General features: G+C 47.8%; 1 long non-coding RNA gene and 1 other non-coding gene across 2 annotated transcripts; both read right to left on the reverse strand.

The window, feature by feature from the left end:
• Positions 1-1340: 1340 nt before the first annotated feature.
• On the reverse strand, positions 1341-5244 carry LOC117073318. The gene is made up of 5 exons (XR_004433200.1): positions 4813-5244; positions 4322-4398; positions 2688-2757; positions 2147-2371; positions 1341-1632 (listed from the first exon to the last, which is right to left on the reverse strand). It is a non-coding gene; the product is annotated as an uncharacterized LOC117073318 (long non-coding RNA).
• Positions 3690-3822, reverse strand: LOC117073873. Its single transcript, XR_004433423.1, has one exon. It is a non-coding gene; the product is annotated as a small nucleolar RNA SNORA9 (small nucleolar RNA).
• Positions 5245-10543: the final 5299 nt, after the last annotated feature.

Consider the following 10543-nt stretch of genomic DNA (forward strand, 5'->3'; position numbering starts at 1 on the left):
CTCTGGGAGGCTATCAGGAATTGCTGTCTCCTGGGATTTTTTTCTAAGCAGGGATGTGAGGCTTCCAGTTCATACCCCACTCCCTCCATGGTATAGCTGCAGACTAGACAGTCTGCTCAGCTGCAGTCTGGAATTGGCTCCTCAACAAGGGTAGATGCTGTGCCTCCTGCTGCAGGCCTCTTTGGGTGCTTTTCCATTCACTGTCAGTAGTAAATTGAATGTAAGTCACTGGAGGCCGGGTGTGGTGGCTCACGCCTATAATCCCAGCACTTTGGGAGGCCAAGGCAGGTGGATCAGCTGAGGTTAGGAGTTTGAGACCAGCCTGACCAACATGGTAAAACCCCATCTCTACTGAAAATACAAAAATTAGCTAGGCATGGTGGCATATGCCTGTAATCCCAGCTACTTGAGAGGTTGGGACAGGAGAATCGCTTGAACCCAGGAGGCGGAGGTTATAGTGAGCTGAGATCATGCCACTGCACTCTAGCCTGGGTGACAGAGCAAGACTTCATCTCAAAAAAAAAAAAGAGTGCTGGGCACGGTGGCTCACGCCTGTAAGCCTAGCACTTTGGGAGGCCGAGGTGGGTGGAGCACGAGGTCAGGAGTTCCAAGACCAGCCTGGCCAAGATGGTGAAACCCTGTCTCTACTAAAAATACAAAACTAGCTGGGCATGGAGGTGGGCGCCTATAATCCTAGCTACTTGGGAGGCTGAGGCAGGAGAATCACTTGACCTGGGAGGCAAATGTTGCAATGAGCTGAGATCATGCCACTGCACTCCAGCCTGGACAACAGAGACTCCGTCTCAGATTAAAACAAAAACAAAAACAAACAAACAAAAATCACTGGTACTTTAATGGCTCTATTTGTCAGGCTTTGGCCTGCTGCAACATTCCTTGACAACATCACCAACACCAACCTGGGGCACATCACACATATGAAGGGTGTTACTTCCATAACTCGTTTGAATGCTTAGGTGAATACCTAAGACTATCTGAAGAGACAGGATGTCTTATGGAGCCAGCCATCAAATGTTTCTGGAAACCACTCAGGATCTCAAGGTAAAGCTCCTGATGACAGTGCCTTTGTGCACCACCACCCCACTGCAGAATTCAGCCAGTTGGCCTTGGCTTGTGAACTCTCACCGCAGTTTGCCACTGTCAGTTGAAACTGGTGGCACATGCACATAAGGTGATCAGAGTTCCAAGTGGCTATCTACAAGCATGAGCATTGAGAATGGTGAAATATTTGGGGATCCCTTGGACTTAGCTGACAACTCCTTCAAGAAGACGCAGGGTTTTCCTTATCTTTGCTTATGGAAAGAAGAGGCAGGACTAAATCACATATTTAAATCCATATTTATTAAATAGCCCTTGTTTTTCATTCAGGAGATACCAGAAGGGCCCAGGTCCTGGTACACAGCAAAGCTTCTCATTCTGGAAGCAGACAACCTGGCACCCAAACCTAGGGCCAGAGATCTGTCAGACCCACAGCCCAGGCCCAGAACTGGAAATTCCTGACTCCTTCCAGAAGGGCAGCAAACAAGGTTTCAAACTTGCTCAATTAAGGTGCCAAGACTTGCATTCAAATTCAGTCCACTCATCAGCAGGTGTATTAACACAGGCAGGCCTCATCTGTAAAAATGAGATGAGAAACACTTCACAGACCTGTTGTGAAAATTAAGTGACATAATTGACACAACTAGGGATTATTACAAACCCCTATTGCCATCAGCGGCAACAACAGAACTGAACCCTACTTACCAACTCCTGAACCCACTCCCACCGTGAGCTGAGAGGCCTGTGACCAACCTCAGTGGCAGCCCATGCCCTTTCCAGGGGCTGAAACACTGGCCACTGACCTAAGGTTACTCCAGAGAAAAGACTATATATGTTGAAACCAACTCATAAAAGCAGTAAAATACCACCCAAGAATCAGGGTTCATGAGTCCAAACACTAGACAACTGTTTGTCCCAAAACAGTCTTGTGAGCTCGATGACAATGAACCTTTCTGGGATTCAATCACCTGACTTACAATACCGGAAGGTCAAAATAAGGCGACGGTTTTTGAACTTTTTCTTAGCCAGGTGATTCTAAATAAAACAGGAGTGAAGTGACTTGCTAGGTCAGACCTTCCTGCACACTTACCCCTGCACAGGTTCCAAGGAACAGCCTAGCAGCCACTGAAGGTATCTTCTCTCAGGTCAGGTCCCCTCTAGCTCCGGCATCTCGGGATTGCTGCTGTAGAAACACTGAGGGATGGCAGGTACTCTTGTGCCATGTGCTGGGTCAGGGACACAGAGTGGAGCCACTGGTGAGAGGTGGCTATCAGGAACTGGCAGCTAACAAGGTTGCCTCCCAGTTTCATGGACACTGGTAGAAAATACAAAATTCCTCGATTAGCGACAAGGGACTACTGATTATTCAAAGCAATAGCAATAGCCAGAGCATCAGCATTTTCTACCACCCTCCCAAGCCCCAGTTCCCATAGGGAAGTCAGAGGCACCTGCTTAGGCCATTGGACTACTACAGGAAAGGAGCGCAGGACTCTACCCTTTCACAACACACAGCAAGAATGCCTGCTCTCTGCTCTGGAAAAAGGTACTACCTCGTATGTTCCAAGGCTGTCTGCTGCACAAACATCCTTGAAAAGGTAATAAGGAAAAGGGGTAGCCAGTGCTTTACTCACAAGATTGCTTGAACATGAAACTCAACGAGGGACCTCAGCAGGCCTGGGGTGTTCAGCAACTGTTCCTGGCCTGAAAAGACAGAATCAGCTGGAAGCCTCTACCTTTAAGAGAGGCGACCCCACCACCCAAAGGAACACAGGAGCTGTGCTGCTTGTGCTATGCCCAAGCCAGCAACACTCTTCCCATCCCAGTCAATTCTTGAACACACCTAACACCAAGACAAGAACTTGAAGGCATCCATCTCCTTCCCACCGGCTTCTATATTCCACTCAGGCTGCAGGATTAGAGAGGCCTGGCATCAAACCCTGATCTGCTGGTTTGTGGCTGGGCAACCCTGGACACATAATTCTGATCTTGGGCCCCTCATGTGTACTAACTTAAACACAACCTCATGGTGATACCTCAAATATTTAAAACAAGAATTAAGAGGTCTGGCACAAAATAGGTGTTCAACATTAGCACCTTCCTCTCCCATGAGTTTTTCCTTTAAGATGAGTACACATTGACCTCACCCTCCACTAGCTCCTGGGGCACTCAGCCCCCCCTGCAGAACTGAGACTTTGGTTCTCTTTGCTTTGCCTTGTAAATATCCTGCTCATGAGTCTCTCAGGGCAGGACTCTTCCCTGTTATTCCTCTCCACTGTTTCAACTCCTACCCTTACCACCTCTCTTGGCTTCATCCTCAACTTTTATAAGACTTTTAAGTGTATAATAAAATAAAATTTGTACTGAGCCTGGAGCATAGCAAACACTCAGAATTCCCTTTACCTTTCACACCAGCATCGTCCAACACAACTTCCACAGTGACAGAAATGCCCTCTAATCTGTGCGGCCCAACATGGTAGCCACTGGCCACCTGTGGCTACTGACCACCTGAAATGTGGCTAGTGTGAAAATTAAACTTAATTTAATCATGCATACCAAGTAGGCTACCACATTAGATGGGGCAGATCTATACAGGCCCAGCTCCATACAAGACACAGATCCAGGATGGAGCAAGTCATTGTCTGAAATTTCTATAACCTTGCTCTGGATGGAGCAGGGCAAGGCCTCAAACCGTTTCAAAACTGTTCTAGCAAGCACTGAAGGAATGCATAGGGTCACCGCAGACCCAAGCACGCTGGAGGCTTGCTACCCTCATTCACCCAAATCCCCCACACTCAAGGAATCTGGCAGCCCACTCTCACTAAGCACCAGTCCCTGCTGGAGGCTGTGGGAAGAGAACAGGGTTCAATTAGGAACCTGAGCTTGGTTCCAGGAGCCCAGAGCTACTGATGGCTCTCAGGGAAAGATCATTTCTGACTAAGGAAGAAGAGAAGGTATCTTGGAAGAGATAAACTTATTAAATAGATCAGACAACACGAACTAAATTTCCACATTATTCTATGACACTACAATTCTAGCATGGCTCTTCACTGTGACCAGAAACATCTTTATCATCATGTAGCTAATATAAATGCAGCCTTTTCCCCTTCATTTTTCTCTCATGTATCTTACGGCTCAGAAATCACTTCCGAACGAGTAAGCCAGGACACATGAAGTAGATTTCATTTTCCCCATGAAATAATGGTTCAGAGAAAACGCAGGCCTAGTTCCAGGAAGGCAGAGTTGGGGTCTCTGCAACGTGATTTACCGGGGTATCTTGCCAAACAGTTGCTGTGACAGTAAGCTCTTCCACTTTGAGACCATCACCTCAGCCAAGGTTCCCACCTAGAAGGGAACAAATGCAGTTAGCTCCAGCTTGTGCCTCTGAACCATTATTCAGCTCTAGCTCCATGCAACGCCTGGCCCACTCTACAGCCTCTCTTGAGGCACGTCTACACGCCACCCCATGCCTTCCGGTGAGGTCCCTTCAGACCACACGTCTCATACCGCCCACTGCGGTCCACCCAGGTCATGCAGGAGAAGCCCCATTTCTCTGCTGAAAGAGAAGCACGAGGTTACTTATCACGTAACCCCCGAGTCTCCTCCGGGGAAAATGTTCCGAACGCGCTCAACCCCCTCTTGCGAGGAAGTAGCACGTGTAGTGAAGGCTTGGGCTCCAAGAACCACCAGTGCCCCCACTCCCTGTGGCCCAGCCTCCCACGCCGCCCGCCACTCGACCCGATCCCCCAGGACCCCTACCTGGGCTCAGGAATGGTCAGGCAACACGCGAGGCCCAAGATTGCGGTGGATGACTATGCTGCAGAAGACCGCGCCGCGGCGAGTACGGAGTATGGAGTACAGTCGCCGCCAAACAAGACTGACGCCGCGCGCTGCGCCGCGCACCTCGACGTCACAGATAGTCCCGCCCCGAAGCCGTGCGCGGTCCAGGCCACAGCGTTTGGGGCAGATTACGTCACGCTGCTGCGGGCGCTCGCTTGGCGGGGTCCGCTGGGCCGTAGAGTTTAGGGTCCTGGGGCTCGACCGCGCTGCGTCCTGAGGCGTCAGCGGAGTCTCTCGACCGCCCTCTGTTACCCTCCTTTAGTGACCAGAAGGCTGGAGTTACGTAATCTGCCCCTGAAGCTGAAAGGACGGAGGCCTGACTGCGTGGCCTGGAGGGGAGCGTTGAGCCCCTAATGGGTGGTGCCTTCCGGATGCGGCCGCACAGGAGCGGCCGGGCGGAGTCCAAGCACGAAGTGGATGTGGAGCCTTGGGAATGAACAGGAGCCTGCCGGTGGGAAAGATGATGCAGGTGGAAGGGCAAATACAAATTATACATAGGGTTTGATTTTCCCTGCGGAAAATAAGGGACAAGAAACCATCCCCCCTCCCTTTTTCTTTCAAAATTTCAGCATCTCTCGTTTCCAAATGTATTCAAGTCTTTTTCTTCTATGGCTAGGCTCAACTCAGGAATGTTTCTTGGGAGCCATCTCCTTGAAGTGTAATTGTTGGTTGGGTGCGGTGACTCCCGCCTGCAATCCCAACACTTTGGGAGGCAGAGGCGGGCGGATCACAAGGTCAAGAGATCGAGACCATCCTGGCCAACATGGTGAAACCCTGTCCCTACTAAAAGTACAAAAATTAGCTGGGCATGATGAAGCGTGCCTGTAGTCCCAGCTACTCAGGAGGCTGAGGCAGGAGAATCGCTTGAACCCGGGAGGCGGAGGTTGCAGTGAGTCGAGATCGCGCCACTGCACTCCAGCTGGGAGACAGAGCGAGACTCCGTCTCAAAAACAAACGAAAAGAAAAGGAAAGAAAGAAATGTAATTGTTAGGGGACGAAAGGGCCCAGAGTCCAGTTTCTTAGGAGGACAAAGCCTTAACTTGTCACCTGACTCCAAATTGCAAAACCTACATAATGTGATGGGCTATCTCTACTTAGCTGTATCCAAAAAGTGAGTTTCTGTCTTTGTGTTGCCTTTAGCAGGTTGCATGTGATGTACGGCATTACAATCTAGTTTAATACTTATTCAATAATGGTTTTCTGTCTCTTCTACGTTTGTGGAGAGGTTTCATGGGTTGGGAGGAAACTGCCGTCCACCCCCCACCCACCCCCAGGCAGAGGAAAGCACATTGAAAGGTCCTGAAATTGGGAAGAACATGGTTTGCTGGTGATACAGCTAAGTATTACAGTTTGTAGTGTTCTGGAAGGGTCTCAATGAGGAGCGGGAGATAAGGACTATGTGTTCAAGGGTCTTGAATGTTCAGGCTAGAAAAGTGAGAACGAGGTTCTGTAAGTAAAAGCAGAGCAGTGCTTGAAACTTGTATTTTACGTATAGCACGTACTAAATACCTTCAGTCACCTTACAGTATACAAATTCCATACTTCACTAAATGTCAAAACCCTAACGGACAGATAAGGCAGAACTATTACTTCCAGATTACTAACATGGAAACTAAGGCTCACCCAAACAAGTTAAATGGTTTGTTCAAGACCTCCTACAACAGCCAGGGCCTGGTGCAGATTGTCCTAGCACAGGGTTCTCTGGTCTGTCCATTCTGCCACTCCGCTATGAGATTGTAATGGCCCAACAAGTTCACCTTGCCTACTGCCTAGGCTGAACCCATTTATCAAGACAGGGGAATTGCAATAGAGAAAGAATAATTCATGCAGAGCCAGCTGTGCGGGAAACTGGGACTTTTTTTATTACTCAAATCAGTCTCCCCAAGCATTTGGAGGTCACAGTTTTTAAGGATAATTTGGAGGGTGGGCGGCAGCCAATGAGTCAGGAGTGTTGATTGATCGGGTCAGAGATGAAATCATAGGGAGTTGAAGCTGTCTTGTGCTTGAGTCAGTTCCTGGGTGGGGGCCACAAGATCTGATGAGCCAGTTTATTGATCTGGGTGGTGCCAGCTGATCCATCCATGGCAAGGTCTGCAAAATATCTCAAGCACTGATCTTAGACTTTAGTGATGTTATCCCCAGGAGCAATTTGGGGAGGGTCAGAATCTTGTAGCCTCCAGCTGCATGACTCCTAAACCATAATTTCTAATCTTTTGGCTAATTTGTTACCCCTACAAAGGCAGTCTGGTCCCCAGGCAAGATCGGGTTTGTTTTGGCAAAGGGCTATTATTGTCTTTCTTTTAAACTGTAAGTTTTTCCCAAAGTTAATTCAGCCTACACTCAGGAATGAACAAGGACAGCTTGGAAGTTAGAAGCAAGATGGAATTGGTTCGGTCAGATCCCTGTCACTGTTTGAGTTATAATTTTGCAATGGTGGTTTCAAGATGAAAGAGAACTGGGAAAGTAAATAGTTACGAAGGGCCAGAGAATGTGTGTTACTGAAGAAAGTGGGCTCTTCTAAGGAACTGAAAGAGAAGTGCTTTTTAACAGAGTGATAACCCCAAAAAATTCACTAGAGAAGAGGGGATGCGGCTGGGCGCGGTGGCTTACGCCTGTAATCCCAGCACTTTTGGGAGGCTGAGGTGGGAGGATCACCTGAGGTCAGGAGTTCAAGACCAACTTAGCCAACATGGTGAAACCCCTTCTCTACTGAAAATACAAAACTTAGCCAGGTGTGGTAGTGCATGCCTGTGGTCCCAGCTACTCAGGAGGCTGAGGCAGGGGAATGGCTTGAACTCAGGAGGCGGAGGTGGCAGTGAGCCGAGATGGCACCACTGTATTCCAGCCTGGGTGACAGAGTGAGACTCCGGCTCAGAAATAGCCAAAAAAGAGCCAGGCGTGGTGGCTCATGCCTGTAATCCCAACACTTTGGGAGGCCAAGGCTGGTGGTTCACCTGAGGTCAGGTGTTCAAGAGCAGGGTGACCAACATGGTGAAACCCCATCTGTATTAAAAATACAAAAAATTAGCCGGGCATGGTAGCACACACCTGTGATCCCAGCTACTTGGGAGGCTGAGGCAGGCGAATTGCTTGAACCCGGGAGGCGGAGGTTGCAGTGAGCCGAGATTGTGCCATTGCACTCCAGTCTAGGCAACAGAGCGAGACTGTCTCAGAAAGAAAAGAGAAGGGGAGATGCTTACTTATTATCAAAGTAATTAGAGGCCAGACGTGGTGGCCTGTAATCCCAGCGCTTCAGGAGGCCCAGACAGGAGGATCGCTTTAGCCCAGGAGTTCAAGACCAGCTTGAGCAACATCACAAAACCCGTCTCTATGAAAAGCTTAAAAAATTAGCCAGTCATGGTGGCGTCCGCTGATAGTCCCAGCTGCTGAGGAGGCTGAGGTGGTGGGTAGATCACTTGAGCCCCAGAGGTTGAGGCCTCAATGAGCTGTGATCGTGCCAATGCATTCCAGCTGAGGTGACAGACCAAGACCCTGTCTCAAGAACGAAAACAAAAACAAAACAAAAAAACAAAAAAAACTAATTAGAAAGGATGCCAACACAAAAATCACATAATCAGTTTAATGTGATTATGCTGGGAAACTACATGAGACTGGCACAAAGAGAAACATGACAGCAGTATTTTAACTGCTTATCAGAATACTAAAAATAACTTTCTTCAAACCCACATCTCAAATGAGTAATTCCATTGTTCTTCCAGGCCAAGTAGTGACGCAGGATATTTTTCTTTAGTTCAGCTAAAATCTGGGTTCTTGTCTCCCAATCAGGAAAAATTAGGCACATGGACACATTGAAGGGTCAGAATTTATTAAGTGAAAAGAAAGCCCTTAGCAAAGAGGCAGTCCTGCCAACAGTCTCCCACTCCACAGATTGAATACCAGGCCACCACACTGGAGCTGAAGAGGTCCGGCTCCTCCCCTGCATAAAACGTGAATACCTGGTGGCTCCACCCCATTCCCCCAGTGCACATGTGGGCCCCTAGTCTGAGCCACTCCACGCTGATTGATTTCCCTTACTACACATGTGTTAAGGGATGGAATTTTTCACCATAGGCATGTTTAGGCAAACCCCCTGTGCATAATGAGCTGGATGGCATTTGGCTGTCTCCTTTCTCTATCAGTAGCATATTTAGGGAAGGAAAGATGAATTTTCTTGCTACCCTTCTAAATTCTCAGCTAGAGCCCTTGTAACAAAAGATAGATTTTTTTTTTGTTTTGAGACAGGATCTCACTGTGTCTCCCACGCTAGAGCACAGTGGTGGTATCATGGCTCACTGCAACCTCCACACCCCCAGGATCAAGTGATCTTCCCACCTCAGCCTCCCAAATAGCTGAGACCACAGGAGCTTGCCACCACACCTGGCTGTTTATTTATTTGTTTGTTTATTTATTTTTCTGAGACAGAATCTTGCCTGTCGCCCAGGCTGGAGTGCAGTGGCGCAATCTTGGCTCACTGCAACTTCTGCCTCCCGGGTTCATGCAATTTTCCTGCCTCAGCCACCTCAGTAGCTAGGATTACAGGCACCCGTCACCATGCCTGGCTAATTTTTGTATTTTTATTTGAGGCAGTTTCACCATCTTGGCCAGGCTGGTCTTGAACTCTTGACCTCGTGATCCACCTGCCTCAGCTTCCCAAAGTGCTAGGATTACAAGCGTGAGCCACTGCACCTGGCCCTAATTTTTTAATTTTTAATTTTGTAGAGACGGGGTCCTGTCATGTTGCCCAGGCTGATCTCCAGTTCCTGGGTTCAAGCAATCCTCTTGCCTCGGCCTCCCACAATGTTGGGATTACAGGCGGGAGCCACCATGCCCAGCCCAAAAGATTAACAAGAGAAAAACAAATGGAGCTATATTAACATGTATACTTTGCATATACATGTGAGATGCCCAAGAAAATGAGTAGTTCTCAAAGGAGTGGCTTAGAATTCAGGTTTAAGTACCATCTTCAGCTAAAAACAAATAAGGGAGTGAGGAAGGCCAGTTTTGGGAAAAAGACACAAAGAAGCACAGAAAACAAGTTGCTGCCTTCTCCACTGATAAGGGTCTCTGGTGATTTAGAGTCATCTTTCTCTTCCTGGTACAGAGAGGGAGACACCCTTATGAAGAGTGTAAGCGATTTCTTCTAAGACTAAATTTATTTTTCTTTTTTTTTTCTTTTTCTTTTTATTTATTTATTTATTTATTTATTTTTATTATACTTCAAGTTCTAGGGTACATGTGCATAACGTGCAGGTTTGTTACATATGTATACATGTGCCATGTTGGTGTGCTGCACCCATCAACTCTCAGCACCCATCAATTCATCATTTATATCATGTATAACTCCCCAATGCAATCCCTCCCCCTCCCATAGATTTATTTTTCAAAGGGTAGCTTATGCTGTTTTCATAGCTTCTGTTTCTCAAAATTATCAGCTCAAAATAATCCTCATGCCAATAAGGCATATTTTGGGGTGGCATATTCTGGTCTCCTACATATGTATGCCTGAAAAGAAAATTAGCAATTTGGCTCTGGAAGAATAAACAGTGTTAGCTAATGAGATGTCAAAGTGGAACTTGCAAGGTTGCTTCCATTGGGGGCCACACAGTGTGGCTGTATTTCTGAGGGGTCATTCTGATCCAGAGTTGATTTG

This window comes from Trachypithecus francoisi, unplaced genomic scaffold (assembly GCF_009764315.1).
Source record: "Trachypithecus francoisi isolate TF-2019V2 unplaced genomic scaffold, Tfra_2.0 Lachesis_group4, whole genome shotgun sequence".
Taxonomy (NCBI): Eukaryota; Metazoa; Chordata; class Mammalia; order Primates; family Cercopithecidae; genus Trachypithecus; species Trachypithecus francoisi.